This window comes from Stomoxys calcitrans, chromosome 3 (assembly GCF_963082655.1).
Source record: "Stomoxys calcitrans chromosome 3, idStoCalc2.1, whole genome shotgun sequence".
Classification (NCBI taxonomy): domain Eukaryota; kingdom Metazoa; phylum Arthropoda; class Insecta; order Diptera; family Muscidae; genus Stomoxys; species Stomoxys calcitrans.
Genome location: NC_081554.1, coordinates 79,814,546 through 79,837,208, shown reverse-complemented (window position 1 = coordinate 79,837,208; position 22,663 = coordinate 79,814,546). Strand labels below are relative to the sequence as shown.

Below are 22,663 nucleotides of genomic sequence, written 5' to 3'. Positions count from 1 at the left end.
GTTAGGCTCTAATGCCACCACCGCAGGTGTTGTGTCTTTGGAGTCCTTTTTGAGCCTACTCTTGAAAGGCTCTAAAAATTTTTCGTAGTAGGTATCTATTCCGAGATACGAACATTTTTCTTCGAGGAGCGAAATGAAAACACCTCCGCTCCACTCAACCGTTGGGTTGAAAAGAAGGTGCGGTTATTAATCCGCCCCATGCAACTATGGACATACAGTAATCTGGTTGTTGTTTGTAACTCCTCGAAATATTCGTCTCAGATATATATTGTTGATCGTCATGACATTTTATGTCGACCTAGCAATATCTGTCCGTCTTTCCGTACATCCGTCTGTCCGTCCGTCTGTCTGTCGAAAGCACGCTAACTTTCGAAGGAGTAAAGCTTGCCGCTTGAAATTTTGCACAAATACTTCTAATTAGTGTAGGTCGGTTGGGATTGTAAATGGGCCATATAGGTCCATGTTTTGATATAGCTGCCATATAAACTCATCTTCGATCTTGACTTATTGAGCGAATACAGGGCGCAATTTTTATCCGATTTGGTTGATATTTTGCACGACGTGTTTCGTTGACTTCCAACAACTGTGCCAAGTATGGTTCAAATCGGTCCATAACCTGATACAGCTGCCATATAAACCGATTTTAAATCTTGACTTCTTGAGCCACGAGAGGATGCAATTCTTATCCGATTTGGGTGAAATTTTTTTATGAGGTGTTTTGTTATGATTTCCAGCAACTGTGCCAAGTATGGGTGAAATCCGTGAACAACCTGATATAGCTGTCATATAACCTATCTGAGGTCTTGACTTCTTGAGCCTTTAGAGGGCACAAATCCTATCCGATTTCCCTGAAATTTGGCACGACGTGTTTCGTTATGACTTTCAACAACTTTGCAAAGTATGGTTGAAATCGGTCCATAACCTGTTATAGCTGCCATGTAAACCGATTTAGTACAACTCTTCTTCTTCTCTTATGACCTTCAACATACGTGTCAAATATGGTCTGAATCGATCTATAGACTAATGCAGCTCCCCTATAAAACGACCCCCTATTTTACTATTTGAGCCCTTAAAGGGCGCAATTCTCATTCGATTTGGCTAGCACAATGACTTCTACTATGGTCCCCAACATTCATTCCATTATGGTCCGAATCGGTTCATAACTTGATATAGCTCCAATAGCTTAGCAATTCTTTTCTTCCACCGGGAAAAATACTCGACAAATGCGATTCATGGAGGGTATATAAGATTCGGCCCGGCCGAACGATTTTATTTGTTTGTTCTTCTTACATTTGTGTTCAAACATTGCATTGCAACTATCTAAACCGTTTGAGATCTTGTGTATCTTAAGCACCCATTTCTAATAATGTTTGCCTTTGAATTTTAGTTTTTGCTTTGGAATCGAGGGTGCATTAGATTTCGTACACCCGGATTTTACATTTATGCTAATTTAGTGATTATGTTCATTAAATTTCTCAATTCTATCAAATTTAGATAACCCCAGCCTTCTTATCATCCATTTCTGTATTGAGAAGTACTTTTCCTTGCCCCCGCCAATACTAAGATTTTATACTCTCAGGGACAATTGCAAGTCAGAACTGTAACAATAATGGTAGACGTAACCTTCCCGTTAACCATGACATTGGCCAAGACATCACGATCTACTTAAGGCGAGGCAATGAGCTAAACGACGGAATTGCTTTCAACAAGTTTTGAAACCCATTCATGTACAAGACACGCAAAATAGGGCCATTTGTGAATGGGAAAAATTAAACAAAACAACTCTTAAGCTCAACACAAAGCTACATATTTCCACATCCTTTGATGGCAACAAAAGAAGAAAAATCTATGCTACTGACGCTGACACACAATAGCAAAAGTTGCAGTTGGCCCGAGTAGAAGCATATGGTGTGTGTATACATAGGTGCGTGTGTGTGTGCTTAGATGAAATGTATGTACATGGCAGGATAATAGGCAGGCGTATGATTACAAAGTGAACAGGAAAATAAACAGGCTTTTCCTTCGACTTGTTATTTTTGCTGTTGTTTTGTTTGTTTGAGTTAAGGATGTAAAACAGCAAAACGCAATATGTATGCATGTGCATACTTCCAAGGACAAATGATGACAGAAATTCGTTCTATAGCATGGCGGCAGAAAAGAAATGGTAGGTCAACATTTATTTGCGCTTGTTTCCATTTGTATTGTCAAACTTTGAAAGATCAGCAAACGCAAATGACTTCATCTGACTTATTCTTTATTCAGTGGAAAGTTGTAGAAGTCAAGTTTGGGCATGTCGAATCATATAAACCATGTTTGGCATGAATGTTGCAAGTCACCGTTAGGTGAGATAAGGTTAGGTTGAAAAGAGAGTTCTGATATTAATCTGCTCTTCGCCAATAATCGGTTTCAGTTACCGTGCTAATTAAAAAGTCCATATACAGATTAAGCGTGACTCACCAACTGCGGCTATGAGACTTAAGGCGATGAGAGAATGGATAGATGATAGGAGCAGGTCATACCATCGCGGTATAAATTTTTTCTAGGTTAGTTTTTAGTATTTAGAGCGCACAACATGGCGATTACCGGCTTAGGTGTATCCCTATGTGGAAGCTATATCCAATCCTAATGAGTTATTAAACAATTCGTATCAAATTTCGAACACATATGTTCAAACTTTTTATTGCATATTACCCAAAATCTGACGAACATATATATGGGAGCTATATCTAAATCTGAACCGATTATGAGCAAACTTCGAGCAATATTGGTCAATAAATCCGCTTGAACTGGCTCTTGGAGTGAAAATGGAGCAATATACATATAAGACAGCTATATCTAAATCTGGGCCGATTTCTATGAAATGCACCAGTAATGTCTAGAGTCATAAAAAATTCCTCCTGCCAAATTTCGAGAGAACCGGTTAACAAATGAAAACTTTGTTGAAATTTTTCTCAAAATCGGACGAACATACATATATAAGGGAGGTATTGTGGTAGTCGTCGCGAAAAGCGTTGAATAAAATTTTGGCAAGATTGATCAATTTTATCTTATATATAAAAATCAATTTGTGTTTGTTTGGTTGTGTGTTCCTTATAGACTCAGAAACGGCTTAACCGATTTTCTTGAAATTATCATAGATGGTGCATAATGACCCCGTGGTGAAAATAGGGTACTACATTTTTTGATATCTGAAGGGGGGGCGGAACCTCCCCCTTACCCTAATTTTCAGAAACGCCAGATCTCGGAGATGGGTGGTGCGATTTAAGCGAAATTTTGTGTGCTCTCAAATAGTACCCTAAAAATAATAATTTGGTAGGTTGGTCTTTAAGGAAACATAGGCTATGTAACTTTTCGATATCGGACAGGGGACGGACCCTCCCACTTATGCCAAAAACACAAGCCAAAATCAAAAGTGGACGGATCGGGACAATATAGGTATCAAATGAAAGGTATTGGGAAGTATAATACGAATATATATGGGTACTTAGAATCAAATTTTAATACCAATTTGAGTCTAAGTACCCATCGGCCCGCCCCAACCCCAAAACTCCCCCAAAATTACATATTGACCGTTAATTTCAATATGGGAGTCAAATGAAAGGTATTCAGGAGTAGATTTCGAATCTGACATACAAAATCAGATCGAAGTATAGGGGGTCACGCCACCCCTCAAAAACGCCATTAGACCAATTATGACTATACGATACCTGGCTGAACTGATTTTCTTAAAATTTTCGTAGATTGTGTACTTTTGTCTGGAAGGAAACATAGGCTATATAATTTTTTGATACCGGGTGGAGGCGGACGCTCCCCCGTATCGCAAAAACGCCGCACATATTAGAAAGTGGTCCGATGGGCACAATAAGGGTATCAAATGGTGGGACATATTAGTCATGGCTATATGGGACTCAAATCAAAAGCTATTAGGGAGTAGATTACGAATATGACATTAAAATCTGCGTTCAAGTCTAGGTGGCGCTTTTCCTCCTATAGATAGTTCAAATGTGTTATTTGACCCATTATGACAATATGGAACTCAAATGAAAGGTATTTGAGAGTAGAAAACGATTTTGATATCCAATTTTGGTGCCAAGTGCTGTTTGGAGTCCTAAACAGAACTTCATTTCCGACTATGGCAATATGAATTTGATATTTATTTTCAGGGCAAAGTGCCGGTGGCTACCCCAGCCCCAAAACACCCTCCAAGCGATTCATACATACCGTCCATGGCAATATGGGGCCCAAATTAAAGGGATATGGAAGTGCAGCACGAATGTGATATCCATATTTGAGTCGAAATATCTGAGATGCCATCCCTCCCCTAATGGGAACATTACCCCAAGGAAGAACCTTACCACCTGGAACCGAGAAGGGGCAAATTCTCACTCAAGTTTAAACTCAATGATAATGGACCTTTTTTCATATCCGAGTGCGAACGGCGCCCCTTTGGGGAAAACTTTTTAAATGACCATGCATGGCATTGAACGTCACAAATGTCCTCAACATCAAGAGGGGATAAACACTGCTTTGTCCGATATTCTCGCCAGCATTTGAATGCGTTCAGCGTCATAGGCTACAATGACATGAAATCCATATCCGCATTCTGGCGAAGTGTCCCCACCCTTAAAAGATATTAGAGAGTTAAAGATGGCGCAGTGGAGCGGGCCCGGTTCGGCTCGTATGTATATATATATATATGAGAGCTATATCTAAATCGGATGAAAACTGCGACCCGTACTTTGTACTCAAATTAACATGGACAGACAGACAGACGGACATAGTTAAACCGAATCAGAAAGTGATTCTGAGTCGATCGATATACTTATCAATGGGTCTATCTCTCTTCCTTCTGGGTGTTACAAACAATTGCGCTAAATTATAATATCCTGTACCACAGTAGTGGTGTAGGGTAGGTAAAAATCCTTAATTGTTTTCCATACCACGTCCTTAAGTTGATTCATGTCTGGTATTGTGTCCCCATCTAAGTGCCGGTGTCTGTTAGCCGCGCCCCGTGTCACCATTTACAAAATTTTTGACACATCGAATAATAATAAATGAAGTCAAAACGGGAGACCAGTTTATATGACATTCTGTCTCACATTCGAAGATTATCGATAACTATCACAGTTCGAGATGAATAGAAGCTTAATACGGTTCTGATACGGTTTTGCGAATTAGAGGAAACCCCACGTCGAGGGCTTTTGTCCTCATCGAATAAGTTGTGTGAGGAGAATCTAGTTCGGACGGTAGATATATTGTTATGATACCAGTCAAGATGTAGTTGGCTTCATTTGAATACATGGGGAATCCCAGAAGTCGATTATGAAGCAATTTCTTCGAAATGAGTAGTCTGTTGGTCAAGTCCGTTTACTATGAAGTCCTTAATGAATACAAATGAGGCCGTTACCCAACCCTCCATCTAATACACTTTCGGGTTATCTTCCGCACCATCCTGTCATTAACTTTGAGAAACAGACAACGAAACTTCGCGTTGTTTCTAATGCGTCCAATAATTCATGTCGAATCCACTTTACAGCAGTATTTGATGCTTCTTATAGTAAGAAGGCGAATGATTCAATATGCCTTTAATATGCTCTTACGCCTTTAGAAAACATACTATTAGGAGATTCTCCCACGAAACCAGTACAGGAGTATGAGTTAAAAACGGTGACCTTTGGCGTTAATAGTGCGCCCTACCTCGCGATGCGTACAATGTTGAAGCTAGCCGAAGATAACGAAAAAGATTTTCCCGTTGCTGCACAGATTTAACGTAGGTTTATGCAGGCGGACAACGTTTTAACGGGCAACCATGAACTTGACACCGCGAGCCTGGCGCAAGATAACCTTTCTGCTGCTAAATTCGAATTGCGTAAATGGACTGTGAATAAAAGTGAGATTTTCAATTCTTTGCCTTCCTAGTATTTGATTGATGCTGAGGTATTGTCGTTTGTGGAGGGCCTTTGGGTATTAGATGAAATGCTAAATTGGATTCGTTTTTCTTTGCGGTCCAACCTATTGTGCAATTCTCTTCAAAAGATCAGATGCCAAAACTGCGACGTACATATCCAAACGAGACAGTGAAACTGACTTCAAGGATGCGACCTTAGTCTTAGTTTAAACCAATTTCTCTACGGCTCTCTACTCGAATACAAATTACCCCCTCGTATGCCTTCTCTGAGGCATCGGAAAACACAGACAGTACTTCTTCAAAGATAACTGTGAATGGTCAGCGCTATTGTGACTTTTTTTTGCCACAAATGCAAGAGCTCGACTTGTATGACATGTGGTTTCAAAAATGGACGCGTAACAATGGACTTATTGAGAGGCGAGTTCGGTGAACATTTCATTTCTCGCTCGGGACCGCACAAGTGGCCGCCAAGATCGTGCGTTAAACGCATTTAAAGTATTTTTTGTGGGGCAATGTTAAAGCTCATGTCTATACAGACAAGCCCGCTTCAATTGACACATTGGAAAACAACATTGAAGCATTTTTTCGTGAGATACCGGCCGAAATGTCGAAAAGAGTATTCCAAAATTGGACTGAGGGGATGGACCATTTGAGGCGCAGTCGCGGTCAACATTTGCATGAAATAATCTTTAAACATTAAATTATATGGACCGTTCTATCGATCCAAATAAAGATTTCATGCATTTTTTCTGAATTTTAAGTGTTTTTTTTTTCTGAAAAACTATCTTAAAGCTTTTTTTAGTCGTCAAAGTTAAAAATTATGATTTTTTGACACACTCTGAAGGGTTGAAATTTCCTCGACTCGCTCATACTGTTTAGACCTTAAGGCATACGTTTATGTATTTTTCTGCTTTTATATTTATGAAAGCAATTCATTTGGAAGCGGATATTATAGGCGACGTTTGAACCACCTGCTATATGAGCTGTATGACGATGATAGCATTGTTACTCGCATCAAAATACAACGGATGCGTTCGCTAGGCATGTTGTCAGAATAGATGAAGAAGCTCCAGCAAAGAAGTCTATTGAAGGCAAACACGGCGGTACACGCAAACCGGGAAGACCAAAAGCCCGATGGAAAGATCAAGTTGTGGGTGACACCTCGAAACTTGGTGTCAGAGATTTAAAAATGAGCGCAGAAGATCGAGGCGCTTGGAACGCTATTCTTCGTTCGGCTAGTGGAACAAATATTCTGTCATAGCCAATTAAAGTAAAGTAATTAATTTGGAAGCAGTGTCTGCTAAATTTCTGGCAGCAATACAACGCTTTAATGCTAGTCGTGGTTGTCCGCACACTATGTTCTCTTTGTTGGTGCTTCTATAGAAATTGAAAAGGGCTTCAAGGATTTCATTCGTGCGAATTTTTGTGTTGTGCCGATAAATTCGTTCACCAGGGCCTATCATGGCGTTTTATCCCAGCTGGGAGGTCTTTGGGGGGCTGATGTAAAAATTTGAAGGCACGTTTTAAGCGGCAAGTTGATGACATGAAGTTCACATTGGAAGAATTATCGAGTATTTTGTTGCGAATTGAGGTCTATTCGAATTCTTGGCCGCTGTCTCCACTTTCGGACAATTCGCAGGAGCTTCATGCTTAGACACCCGATCAATTTTTAATAGCCGATCGCTTGTTGGCACCTGCTGAGCTCGTTATTTCTGAAAAGCCATTGTTGTTGGTTAATCGATTTTCCACTATGCCATTAGTATAAATTTTTAGAACGGGACGATTTGGTCGTTATAAGACCATTCTTGGCACGCATTTTCAAAGACAACAGAACACAATATGCAACAGATCCTCTAAATCGAATAATAATTTCGTCCTCTAGGGACTTAAAAATGCAAGTCGGAAGACCAATTTACACCAATAAGAAGTTTTTGTGCAAATTTTGGAGCTGATAATTTTACACACGCTTCCGAACATATACACATTTATTTCACATGCTATATATTGGGTAGCTTAAAAAGTAATTGTCGGTAATATAGTAGTAATATAGTCGGCGTTGACAAATTTTTTCAACGGCTTGTGACTCTGTAATTGCATTCTTTCTTCTGTCAGTTATCAGCTGTTACTTTTAGCTTGCTTTAGAAAAAAAGTGCGCGAAATTTTGTTTACATTTGTTTGTTTGGCGTCAATTTTAATATGGGTACCACATGTATTGAAAGAAATTCATTTAACAAACCGAATCAACGCTTGTGATATGCACCTTAAACGCAATGAATTCGATCCGTTTTTAAAACGAAACATAACTGGAGATGAAAAATGGATTGTTTACAACAACGTTAGTCGAAAACGATCATGGTCCAAGCATGGTGAACCAGCTCAAACCACTTCAAAGGCTGATATCCACCAAAAGAAGGTTATGCTGTCTGTTTGGTGGGATTGGAAGGGTGTGGTATATTTTGAGCTGCTTCCAAGGAACCAAACGATTAATTCGGATGTTTACTGTCAACAATTGGACAAATTGAATACAGCCATCAAGGAGAAGCGACCAGAATTGGTCAATCGTAAAGGTGTCATATTCCACCAGGACAACGCTAGACCGCACACATCTTTGGTCACTCGCCAAAAACTGAATGAGCTTGGATGGGAACTTTGATGCATCCACCATATAGCCCTGACCTTGCACCATCAGACTACTATTTATTTCGATCTTTGCAGAACTCCTTAAATGGTAAAACTTTCGGCAATGATGAGGCTATAAAATCGCACTTGGTTCAGTTTTTTGCAGATAATGGCCAGAAGATCTATGAGCGTGGAATACTAAATTTGCCAGGAAGATGGCAAAAGGTTATCGAACAAAATGGCAATTATATATTTGATTAAAGTTCATTCTAAGTTTTATTAAAAATGCATTTACTTTCTTTTAAAAAATCCGCAATTACTTTTTGGGCAACCCAATACATATGTATGTATGTATACTTTATAAGGCCCTCGATTATTTGGAGGTGCTACAAACGGTATGATGTAAATATCACCTCCCATCATATAGTGGACGGTATAAAAATGAGCTTCTGTTTCAAATGAATCAATTTCTGGTTTGTTAAATTTCATGTTAAATGCATGTTTAAAATTTGTTCATGAAAAATCAATCATTCTAAGGCTTTTTATAGATTTACACCCTTAATAACATGTGGTTATAAATATTTACGTTGTATGGTTACTCATATAAACTATAACTTCTCATTGCAGGTGGGTGCTCCTTGTGTTCGTATCGTCTATTCACTGCAAAGACTAACTTTTAGGTAAGGGCATAACATTAAAACAAAAGTAATTACTCACATTTTGAGACACTACTCCATACAGAGTTACGAAGAAATCCAGAATATTTATTTAATGCATACTACTCGTAAGCTTATAGTAATTACAAGTATAGTATGTGAGATAAAGCATTGGCTACCGTGGCCATCAGCTATAATCAAGAATATAATTGTGGCAAAACTTCAGATTTTTTGCATGGATTATCCAGACACGAGCCTTAATATTAACCCGAATACGGTTTCAATGGTCACTCGAAGAAAAAAAACTGAAATCGGCATGAAAAACAAATATTGATTTACTCGATTAGAAGTAATCATTGAGTGGAGCGAACATGCTTTCTTTTCGCACCTCAATACATATCTACATCTCGGAATAGGACTACCAATTATGCAAACATTTTAAAGCCTTTCAGGTTGCAGAAGTAAGCTCAAAATGGACTCCAAAGATGCGGTGGTGGCATCAGACCGTAGCATGTTTGCTATAGATGTGGGTGCCTTGGCACCTGTAGTCGAGAGTAATGATTCAAGCGCAAAACAAGTCGTCAGACTAACGAATGAGAAAGAGATGGATAAACTATAGAGATGCGCCCCCAGCCTTTATCCAAAACCCACCTGGGTGGGATCTTTGATTTTCAAACATCAATAACTCAGCGAATTTTTATCACATCAAAATCGCACTCATTTTCTACAAAAGGTTTTGTGCCCCACCATAAAAAGAAAAAATATTTTATTGAAAAAAAATGAACATAACTTGAGTTATGATGCATAAAATGATAGATCCAATAATATATGCTCATATATCCAATAATATATGCTCATAATTTGTAATTGTGGGATGAAGAATATGGCCAAGTACGTGCCTTAGCCCAACTCATGCAGAAACTGTCTTAGTGAGGAAGTTAGTTGACATTGGACAATGTTACTTTCACTTACAAAAAATCTACTGGAGGGGGAAGTGGTTGAAGGGGATGTTGTTTTTTTGCTGTCTTCTTCCATTTTTCTTTCCACAAGTATGAAATTTTGGGATATATATGGCCGTTTCTTCCAAATTGTAAATTTGACCCACCCAGGTGGTTTTGGATCACGACGTACATAAAAACCTTCGGACCTGCGAAGGTGTCACAGTGTCAATGAAACAGTTATCGCAGCCGAATCGAGAGATGAGGTCAACCGGATAACGGCAATGTTGAGGGAGGGATTTGCGAAGCTCACAAAAAGACCGAGAAGGCAATAATAGGGCACGACCAAGGAGACTGAGACACACTACACCGGCAGCACAATCAGGCGAAAGAGGATGCTGATAAGGATAGAACTGTCAATCCAACGACTTCTACGGAAGCTGGAAAGCGAATCAGATCTCCCGAAGAGCATAACTCTACAAAAGCTCTTAAAAAAAGGGGCTCCTCGCTTTCAAGTACTCTGGGAAGACCCTCCCTCAATGGAGGCTCCAGACTGTATTCTACAGAAGGTGACAAAGTCGGAACAGAAACGTAGGAGGCATGCATGACCCTTAAGTCTTCATGGAGGACTGTGACTTCCAAAAGCACGTCTAAGCCACCACGGTAGGGGAAGATGGTCGCTGAAAAAGGTAAGGAACCGCCATCTTACACCAGAGTGGCTAGTTTGCAACAGAGAGGAGCTGACGTAATGCAGTCATCGATGTCAGCAGTGCATTCGGAAAGATTCCACCAGATCATCGGTCTCAAGTGGAGAATCTGGTTAACGAGCGGATTTTGGAACATTTGATGAACTCTAATGAAGATCCACCCATACAAATGATGAGTTGCGAGTATACAGGGAACATCTTAACGCTGCGCTTTGCGTCAGCAGAATGTATTGAAAACGAAATGACTGAGCGATATAATGTGATAAATGAAATAGCTTTAAAATAGAGTCTGCAGTACGAAGCCATACGAAGTTGTTTACACTATCCGTGTGCTTCTGTTCGTTTTCCTATATCCGCAATCTAGTAATTTATGTGCGAATGTGTATGCATTTGTATACCCTTCACCATAGGATGGGGGTATACTTATTTAGTCATTCTGTTTGTAACACTTCGAAATATGAGTCTGAGACCCCATAAAGTACATATATATTCTTGATCGTTATACCATTTTAAGTCGATCTAGCCATGTCCGTCCGTCTGTCTGTCGAAAGCACGCTAACTTTCAAAGGAGTTCAGCTAGCCGCTTGAAATTTTGCACAAATATTTTCTATTAGTGTAGGTCAGTTGGGATTGTAAATGGACCAAATCGTTCCATGTTTTGGTATAGCTGCCTTATAAACCGATCTTAGATCTTGACTTCTTTAGCCTCTAGAGGGCGCAATTCTCGTCCGTTTTGACTGAAATTTTTGTTTTGGTACCACTTCCAAAAACTGTGCTAAGTATGGGTCAAATCGGTCAATGTTTTGACATAGCTGCCAAATAAACCGATCTTGGGTCTTGACTTCTTGAGCCTCTAGAGGACGCAATTCTCGTCCGATTTCCGGTATCACTTCCAACAACTGTGCTTAGTGTGATTCAAATCGGTTCATAATCTGGTATAGCTGTCATATAAAACGATCTTTGATCTTGACTTCTAGAGCCAATAGAGCGCGCAATTCTTATCCGATGTGGCTGAAATTTTGCAAGAAGTGTTTTGTTATGACTTCCAATAACTGTGCTCAGTTTGGCGCAAATCGGTGAATAACCTGATATAGCTGCCATATAAACCGATCTGGGATCTTGACTTCTTGAGCCTCTGGAGGGCGAAATTCTCATCCGATTTGAAAGAAATTTGGTACAACGGCTTCTCTCATGACCTTCAATATACGTGTCTAATATGGTCTGAATCGATCAATAGCTTGATACAGCTCTCATATAAACCGATCTCCCGATTTTGTTTTTTGAGCCCCTACAAGGGGCAATTCTTTTCCGAATGAACTGAAATATTGAAAAGCACTTTCTTATTCAATATTTTTTGTTTGCCCAAAAAGAGATACTGCGCATAGAACTCGACAAATGCGATTCGACAAAGATTCGGCCGGCCGAACTTAGCACGCTCTTACTTGTTTGATTATAACACTAAACGTCTGAGCTGGTTCCTTGTGGGTATAGCAGAAAAAATTTAACCGGGGATAATCTTCGTCTCTAGCGATATTCGCCTAGGTAAAACTTGTCTACTAAGTAGTGTCGTTCTGCGGTACGCCGTTCGGACTAGGCAATAAGAAGGAGGTTCCTAGGGAATTAAAAGGAGGTTAAGCAGGAGCATTAACTTGAATCCAACAGCATTCATGTTCTTAATAAGCATATTATAGCACGAGAGTTTGGACTAAAGTGGGGCCACGCCGATCTTTTGATACCCTATTGATCGTAAATACAATTAAGTCAGAAGTCAATGGTCTATAACTTCAAGTCACCTGTGTGAAATAAGAAGATAACCCCATTTGAAATGTGATCTGTAGCTTGCACACGAAGAATTCATGAACGAAAGATGTTCATTATATGGTTCAATCCAATCAGGGAGTGATTACGAGTCTATCAGTATATTCAATAAAGTGGTCATCTATTTCTTTGCGTTTTGTAAAACGGGCCGGGTAGGATATAGAAATTAGACATATCGATATTACATTTGTTTGACATATGCCATTTTAATTTCACATTTTTATTTTATTAATTTTCTTCGATCTGCAGGACATTGCCTCGCGAATTCATATCCATGGGTTGCATTGTTTAAAATGTATGACACTTCTCTTAAACAAATTGAACAAATATCCTTTATACCGATGGCTTTGCGCAGTCATGTCCTTGCTCTGTGCCAGTGCTCAGTAGTGGTTTTCTTGGCATTGTGTGCCATTTATTTTATTCAGCTTCTTTTTCTTTTATTTCGCTTTGCCCAGAATGCAACATGCTGTTGTTTGCCTTGATATGCCATTTGCAGGGGCAAACAATTGAATTCTGAGATAACGAATTTCGCCAAAAGTGTATTTAGTAGCAAATAAGTGGCGCTCTAGAGAACCACAAGCGGTGGCATGTTAAACAGCTAGACACGAGAAAAAGTGAAAATAAAAACCAACCCATATTGTGCAACAAAAAAAGCGAAAAAAAATGAAACTGAAAAATCAAAGGACAAAACATGGCGATAACCCTGAGGTGTGAGTAACTAGTAGGAGCATAAAACAATGACTTTTGTGCAAAAGTTTTCTGCAAACACAGGAGCATAGGAGAAACACCAACATTTATGCATATATGTATGTGTGTGCTCTTGTATATGAAGGACGAAGACATGACCGGGCATTAAGGTCTATCGTTGCGGTCGATATTCAGCAGAAAGCTTCATGTTGAATATAAAATTTCTTCTTGAGTAGAGTTCATTGCAATTTTTCATGAAAACGCTGGTTTACGATCTAATGGGCTATATATATAACCAACATTATCTCAGTAGTATGTTATACCCACCATCATAAGATAGGGGCGTACTTATCTAGCCATTTCGTTTGTATCACCTTGAAATATTCGTCTTAGACCCTATAGAGTATATATTTTGTTGCCCAAAAAGTAATTGCGGATTTTTCATATAGTCGGCGTTGACAAATTATTTCACAGCTTGTGACTCTGTAATTGCATTCCTTCTTCTGTCAGTTAGTAGCTGTTACTTTTAGCTTGCTTTAGAAAAAAGTGTAAAAAAGTATATTTGATTAAAGTTCATTCTAAGATTTATTAAAAATGCATTTACTTTCTTTTAAAAAATCCGCAATTACTTTTTAGGCAACCCAATATATTCTTGATCGTCTCGACATTTTGAGTCGAACTAGCCATGTCCGTCCGTCCGTCGAAATCACGATAGCGGTCGAACGCGTAAAGCTACGGCTTGAAATTTTGCACAGATTCTTCTTATTTACAGATTCGTTGGGGCTTGCAAATGGGCCATATAGGTTCAGATTTAGATATAGGTTAGGTTAGGTTTAAGTGGCAGTCTGCCATCAGACTCACTTAGACGTTTTCGTCTATTGTGATGCCACAGGAACATAAGAAGGAAGATACCTTCTAGTTCCTACCGTTGAACCATCCAGCTCGCTTTAAAACGCCCAATAACTTGCGAATATTCACGTCCGCTAAATCAGATCACAGTAAATGTTCTATAGTCTCTTCTTCTTCGATGTCCTCTCAGCTTCTCCAAAAGTCTTTTCTAGCACCCTTTAGTCTATCTGCATGTTTTCCGATTAGACAGTGACCTGTCATGACGGATACAATGACTGAGACGTCTGTTCTAGCCAATGACAGCAAGGCAGTAGACCTCTTCAAGTCTAGATTAGGCCACATAAATTTGGAATGCTCACAGCTCCCTCTTTGTGACCATCTTTCATTTGTTGTTCTTCGGGACTGATTCTGAAAACATGAATTACATGTCGCTAGAGGGATACCCACAGATTCCAGTATCCCTGGAATGTGTAGGGTAGTTCCTAGTCTCGCAAGCTCGTCTGCTTTACAGTTTCCCGAGATATCTCTGTGGTCCGGCACCCAGGACAGGTGAATTTTGAACTGCTCAGCCATCTCGTTGAGAGATCTGCGACAGTCGAGGGCGGTTTTTGTGTTCAGAAATACGTTCTCCAGGGATTTAATGGCTGTCTGAGAAGATATTTATGCCAATCGTCGTAATGACATTATATCTTAGCCAATCCACCACTTCCTTAATTGCAAGTATCTCCGCTTAATTTATTTGTTAGATTTAGATATAGCTCCCATCGTACTATGCCATGTAAAACTTCTCTCCAAAGAGAGAGAGAGAACTGCGGCACGCCGTTCGGACTCGGCTATAAAAATGAGGCCCCTTATTATTGAGCATAAACTGATCCATGGTGGTGGGTTCTCAAGATTCCGCCCGGCCGAACTTGGCACGCTTTTACTTGTTTAACATATTAAGAAGGAGAATAGATATCCTCATTGCCATCCAAACCGATCGGCTTATATTAAACAAGTTGGCATCAACCCCAATCTAATGGAAAATAAGGAGGCTGAGAGACGATTAACTCTGATTTATTGAGAGGTAAAGTTCATCAGTTGCTATGGGCGGCGGTCTGTTGTCAAGAACGAAATACAATCGGTGGGTGTCTGCAGATATTGCTACCGTATCCATGTGAATATGCCCGATACTCAACTTGATCCAGAGGATTTATCTTGCATCGCTGAACTTTGCTCTAGAACATGAATTTTCAACCTGACGTGTCTGGTCGGTTGCACAAGGTGGTGATTTGGATGGCTTTTGCGGTACGAACCCAATAGATAGAGGAAGTAAGGGAGAATCTCTGTATTTATGCATGAGCCGTTGCCGCCTGGCCTCTCATTGAGACTCTCCGCTCAATACCGATAATTGTCCGCGACTGTCGTTGCAGCTACTCCGCATGGAGAATTCCACTATCCGCAACCTCTGGACGTGCCCGGTCGCTCGCAGCTAAGCTTCTCGTGATAACAACAGACAGATCGGAGCTCGAAGTTCCAGCCTGTGTGGTGCTCATAGTTATCCCGTGCCGGGTGAAGATTTGATGGAGGATATAAGCGGCAAGATCAGTAAAGTAAATACTACATCTATGGCAGACGTTATCAACGTGTAGCCCTAAAGCCATGGTGGAACAAGATTCCTCATATGATAAGATCTTGATTTGGGGATAAGTACTTAAAGGTTTTTCTAGCAATTATCTTTTTGGCAACACTGGTTTCAACAGATCACGTATGTTTCGTGTTTTGTTTCACTGTCAAACATCTTCAGTTTGGTGTTTGTTTCTCTTTCGAGGCGAGCTCAATGATCAGAGATTTTCTTTGCAAATGGAAAATGAAAGCCAGAGATAGCAACACACACCAACTACTATGGAATGTGTTTCGTTTTTCGATAGAAGACTTTTCAACTATATTAGGTTTGATGGCTTCAAGGGCCGTGCGTTGGAATGTTGTATTTGAATCTTACTTATTGCGAAGTACGATTCAAATACAACATTCAAACGACAACCTTGTCTATTAGCTGTACTTTTCCCAATGCATGTGTTTTTGTGTAATAACTGGTTTTTTTCTACGATAATTACACTACTTCCATGGTATACATGATTCTGTGCATCTGTTGAAAGTTGTATTGATGGCTTCGAAAACAAGACAATGACAAAGGGTCTCGCTGTTGCTCCGTGTGCCCGATTTTTTTCATTTTCAAGTTTTTTGCCTGTAGGGCGAAGATCACTAAACTTTACTTTTTTTTTGTGTTTCTCTTTCAAGACGAGCTCAATGATCGGATATTTTCTTTGCAAATGGAAAAGGAAAGCCAGAGATAGCAATTGAATCGTCTTATAGACAAACAACGGTTGCAAATTATTGAATTTTATTATTAAAATGCGAGCTCTCTTAAGAAAGTTTATCGCGCGCTTCTTCCATTTTACGACTAAGCTCATTTTTGGCTCAATGGGAACGTAAATAAGCAGAATTATCGATTTTGGAATGAAGATCAGCCAGAAGCATTGCAAGAGGTACCAATGCATCCAAAAAAAGTCACAGTTTGGACAATATTGAAGCATTTATTCGTAAGATACGGGCCAAAATATTCGAAAGAGTATGACAAAATTGGACTAAGCGGAGCCACGGTCAACATTTGCATGAAATAATCTTCATGCATTTTTCTGAATTTTATGTGTTTTTTTTTTTTTGAAAAACTTTCCTATAGCTCCTAAAAAATTACTCTTTATGTGTTTCTGTCAGTCTCTCTAGAGTCTTCAACATAAAGGATGACAGGCATATGGGACGAAAATGTTTCGCCTTCGTGTGATAAAGTTTCCGGCTTTTGGAATGAAAATGACCTTTGTGTAGCCTTATCCCACAGGTGTATACGACATGCTGATAAAGCAGAGTATATGACACTAAGCCAAGGAGCCAATCTATTGGACACAGCTTGTAATTCAACCGCTGATACATCATCAGGGCCTGGCGAATTAAAGGAGTCGAAACTTTTTATCGCCCACAGGATTTTCGACTCAAACACCATTTCGTTAATAACCAACATGAGTTCGACTTTTTTAAATGGTGACGCTACTACAGGAAATAGAAAAAAGGAACCGCAAGGCGATGTCATCGTCGTAAATGTTTTGCTAAGTTGTAAAGCAGAGATGGGCACACTAACACATGCGTTCACGAAAAAAAAAATATAGTGTTTGCAATATCTTCACGACAAAAAGTTTTATTGGGAAAGTACTGTTTTTATATTAACTGTGGACCATTCTACACCACCGTTGAACGTTAGTCGTGTATTTACCACATTTTGATGTTAAAGTCACTTCAGTTATGGTAAAACTTTTATGAACTCCGTCTTTGGTAAAGGGTGGCTCTTTTACGCAAAAATTCAAAAATTCTTTTAAGCCAAAAGTGATTCGTTTACAGCAAAAGACAATTTGTTGCATGGAGATGATTCATTTTGATTCTTTATATTTTGTGGCTCTTCCATTTGGCAGAGAGTGTAGCTTAAAAAGAGACAAATATTAATTTATTTATTTTTTTCTAATGGATACAACTCAGTCTGCCAGCAGTCACTAATGGGAGGGACGCGTTTGGGTAAGAAAACTGGAAGTGTGAACATTTTTCAAATTTTACTTTAGATGAAAAATTACTCGTATTTACAAAACCAAAATTAAACAAGTAAAAGCGAGCTAAGTTCGGCCGGGCTGAATCTTGGGAACCAGGAATTGGACGGAATCTCGGAAACAAAATAAATGCAGCTGTAGGGCATAATTTTATCCAAACCAGAAAAATTATGTCTTCTAGGAACCGAACAAGGATGATCGAAAGACCGGTTTACATGGGAGCTATATCAGGTTATGGACCGGTTTTGGCCGTACTTGGCACAGTTGTTGGAAGTCATAATGGATTGCTACATGCAAAATTGTAGCTTGTTGGGGTTCAAAAGGTCTAATCGGGAGATTGGTTTATATGGGATCGATATCAGGTTAAAGACCGATTTGGACCGTACTTGGCACAGTTGTTGGAAGTCATAACAAAACAAACCAATCGGGAGATTGGTTTATATGGGAGCTATATCAGGTTATTGATCGACTTGGACCGTACTTTGCACAGTTATTGGAAGTCGTAAAAGAATAAATTTTTAAATTCTTAGCCAAATCAGACAAAAATTGCGGCTTCCAGGGGCTCAAGAAGTCAAAGTGGGAGATCGGTTTATATGGGAGCTATATCATGTTATCGACCGATTTGGACCGTACTCGGCACACTTGTTAAAAGTCATAACGGAACACTACATCCAAAATTTCAGCAAAATCGGACAAAAATTGCGGCTTTCAGGGTCTCATGAAGTCAAAGTGGGAGATCGGTTTATATGGAAGCTATATCTAAATCTGAACCGATATGGCCCATTTGCAATCCCCATCGATATTAAGCAAGTGTGCAAACTTTCAAGCGGTTAGCTTTACGCGTTCGACCTCTATCGACGGAAGGACATGACTAGATCGATTCAACGACGAGACGATCAAGACTATATATATAGGGTTGCCCAAAAAGTAATTGCAGATTTTTTAAAAGAAAGTAAATGCATTTTTAATAAAACTTAGAATGAATTTGAATCAAATATACTTTTTTTACACTTTTTTTCTAAAGCAAGCTAAAAGTAACGGCTGATAACTGACAGAAGAAAGAATGCAATTACAGAGTCACAAGCTGTGAAAAAATTTGTCAACGCCGACTATATGAAAAATCCGCAATTACTTTATGGGGTCTTAGACGAATATTTCGGGGTGTTACAAACGGAATGACTAGATTAGTATACCCCCATCCTATGATGGTGGGGATAAAATCTTCATCATAGATTGTTTGACAATATTTTCCGCTTTTAAGAAATATGTATCCTTTGTATTAGTCACATATTCTGGCAATTTTATCGTAAACAAAGTCCCACCGTCTTTCACAAAAGAAGTTTGCTTGGCGAAAAGTTCGTTTATAGCTTATGAATAATTTTTTTGCATTTATATTATTGCCAAGCCCATGGGATTATGTGGAACACTGTATATGTTATTGCCCGTCGCTACATTATATAATAATTTGCCTGATAGCCAACATCATTCCAACTGCTACAGCCCGGAATGGAAATAGGGGAACCATAAGTCGAAATCATCGTCATATGCCCGTATCATATGATGTTTGTTAAATGAGTATAATTTTGATTCACATTTGAATTTCGTATAACCTGTTCTATCGGAATGGTGAAAAGATCTCACTGTGGACTACCTTCATCAAGTATTTGATACTTGGATAAAAAATCACTTTTACATTCATACTGAGAAAATATTCCAAATTTAAGTTTTTAATCAATTAGGGCTTTCATACGCATTTTCATTCCACCCTGTTGTTTCCTAAAAAATTATATCCATGCAAGCTTGTATGTTCTCCAGGAGTTTGTCTTAAATGTGTGAGTGTGTGTGTGTGTGTGTGTCTGGGCAACATGTGCTGCCTGCACAAAGCGTAAAGCGTTATCAAACTAAACTCAAACAGACACCTTCACGTACAGGATGCATGAAAACACTGCCAAGGCATTCACCGCTACCTCCGAAGATAATGCCAATGATGACGTTGAAACACACAACCAGCAGTGGCAACAACTTAAATAGTTGGAGTACCTAACGTGCCTGGCAAAATTGTTCCATATTTAACATTTAACTTACAAACTATTAAATCACGCCCACATGGTGTCACATGTTGCCATTGATATTTTCCACAAAGGAAATGACTCGAACGGATTCATAGGAGGATCGCATGGTAATTATTAGGATGAGAGGTCAAAGTACTTTTCACCATAGGATGGCGGTATACGTTTGGAACATTTCGAAATATTTGTCTAAGACCCCATAAAGCATATACGTTCTTGATTGATGGAAAGGTGCAAACACGAGAGGTGGCAACGGCATACTCCATTCGTCTGACCCAATTGTCTGAAGAAAGCACTGTACTCCCTCCCTGTGATAGTATAGCAGTGCAATGGCAAAACATCGCAAACTCTATGGAAAGATCCCCTACCATTGGGTGCCATAAACCTTCCCCAAGACACCCATAGTACGACCAAGAGTGCCAGAAAGCTACTGAAGCCAAGAATGCAGTATGTAGGGCAACCTTACAGTCAGTAGCAACGCGTCAGATGAAGGATAGGTATCGGGAGAAAAGGAGAAACGTCTCTTCCGCAAGAAGAAAAAAGGAATTGAAAGACGTGCCTGGAAGCTGGACGTTGGAAAGCTGCAACCACGAGAGGTGGCAACGCCATACTCCACTCGTCTGACCCAATTGCTTGAATAAAGCACTGTCCTCCCTTCCTGTGATGGTATAGCACCGCAATGGCAAAACATCGCCCACTCTATGGAAAGATCCCCTACTATTGGGTACCATAAACCTTCCCCAAGAAACCCATAGTACGACCAAGAGTGCCAAAAAGCGACTGAAGCCAAGAATGCGGCCTGCAGAGCAACATTACAGTCAGTAGTAACGCGTCAGATGAAGGATATGTATCGGAAGAAATGGAGAGAGGAGAAACGTCTCTTCCGCAAGAAAGGAAGAAAATGGAGAGACGTGTGAGCGAATCGAGATGTTCAGGAGCCAAAATGAAGCCCGAAATTCTACCAAAGAATTAAACATCAAAGCGATGGCTTTGGTTAACAGATGCTATTGTGGACTGAGAAAGCAGATGAAAAGTTAAGCCACCTCTCAACAAACAAAAAATTACACTATACTTGACACTGATACTACACTCATAAAAAAGTCTGCTAAACACTGTCTGATGACTGTTTACTTTGCTACTATTACAGCAGTAGTTCTGCTATTACAGCAGTAGTTCTGCTATTACAGCAGTAGTTCTGCTATTACTGTTTGCTGAAAATGGCTGCTGCTTAATTATGAAGGGGATGTTGGAAGAAAAAACAACTTCAAATGTGAATGTGTGTCTCAGTGGAGGTTTATAGTCACCACTGAATGTATACTTTCCATAATTTGTATACATAGGATGGGGGTATTCTAATTTCGTCATTTTGTTTGTATATATATATATATATATACATAAAGTACATGTATTCTTGATCGTCATGTCATTTTAAGTGGATCTAGCCATGTCCGTCCGTCCGTCTGTCCGTCCATCTGTCCTTCCATCCGTCCGGCTGTCTGTCGAAAGCACGCTAACTTTCGAAGGAGTAAAACTAGCCGCTTGAAATTTTGTACAAATACTTTTCATTAGTGTAGGTCGGTTGGGATTGTAAATGGGCAAAATCGATTCATGTTTTGATATAGCTACCATATAAACCAATCTTGGGTCTTGACTTCTTGAGCCTCTAGAGGGCGCAATTTTCGTCCGAGTTGACTGAAATTTTGCACGTAGTGTTTTGATATCACTTCCAACAACTGTGTTAAGTACGATTCAAAAGGATTCATATTCTGGTATAGCTGTCATATAAACCGATCTTGGATCTTGACTTCTTGAGCCAATAGAGCGCTCAATTCTCATCCGATTTGGCTGAAATTTTGCATGAGGTGTTTCGTTATGACTTCCACTAATTGTGCTAAGTATGACGCAAATCGGTACATAACCTGATATAGCTGCCATTCTTTAGCCTCTAGAGGGCGCAATTCTTATCAGATTTGGCAGAAATTTTGTACAACGGTTTCTCTCATGACCTTCAACGTCTTCATGTTGAATGTCTAATATGGTCTGAATCGATCAATTGCATGATACGGCTCCCATATAAACCTATCTCTTGATTTTGCTTCTTGAGCCCCTACAAGGCGCAATTCTTATCCGAATGAACTGAAATATTACACAATGACTTCTACAATGTTCAGCATTCATTTATGGTCCGAATCGGACTATAACTTGAATAGCTCCAATAGTATAACAGTTTTTATTCAATATTCTTTGTTTGCCTAAAAAAAGATACCGCGCATAGAACTCGACAAATGCTATCCTTGGTGGAGCGTATATAAGATTCGGTTCAGCCGAACTTAGCACGCTTTTACTTGTTTTTTCTTTAAATTTAGAAACAAAAGGCTATGCATGTCATGTACGAATTAGGGCTGAATTTTGGGAACCCACCACCATGCATTCGACTAAAAATGTATACTTAATAAATTTAGTTGAAGGGTATTATTTTATTCCACATTCCAAACTTCTATCAAAACAGCAAAAATTTAAGCTTCTAGGAACCGAACAAGGATTATCGAGAGACCATGGAAGCTATATCGGATTATAGCCTGATTCCGAAAGTATTTGGCATAGTTGTTGAAAAAAATGTCAGCTTTTAAGGACTCAAGAATTCTTATCGGGAGATCAGTTTATATGGGAGCCATATCAGGTTATAGACCGATTTGAATCGTATTAGGCACAGTTGTTGGAATTCATAACAGAATACTACATGCAAAATTTTACACAAATCGGACAAAGTTGCTTCTTTC

The 22,663-nt window shown here is 39.4% G+C and overlaps 1 protein-coding gene across 2 annotated transcripts in view; it reads left to right on the top strand.

The window, feature by feature from the left end:
* Positions 1-22,663, top strand: part of LOC106092216 (serine-rich adhesin for platelets) — a 327,217-nt gene that overhangs the window by 285,179 nt on the left and 19,375 nt on the right. The window contains exon 2 of one of the 2 annotated variants that reach the window (XM_059364235.1): positions 9,155-9,207. The exons of the other annotated variant lie outside the window; for it this stretch is intronic. The gene's annotated coding sequence lies outside the window, so the exon portion shown is untranslated. The remainder of the gene's footprint in view (positions 1-9,154; positions 9,208-22,663) is intronic. 2 annotated transcript variants of the gene reach the window in all.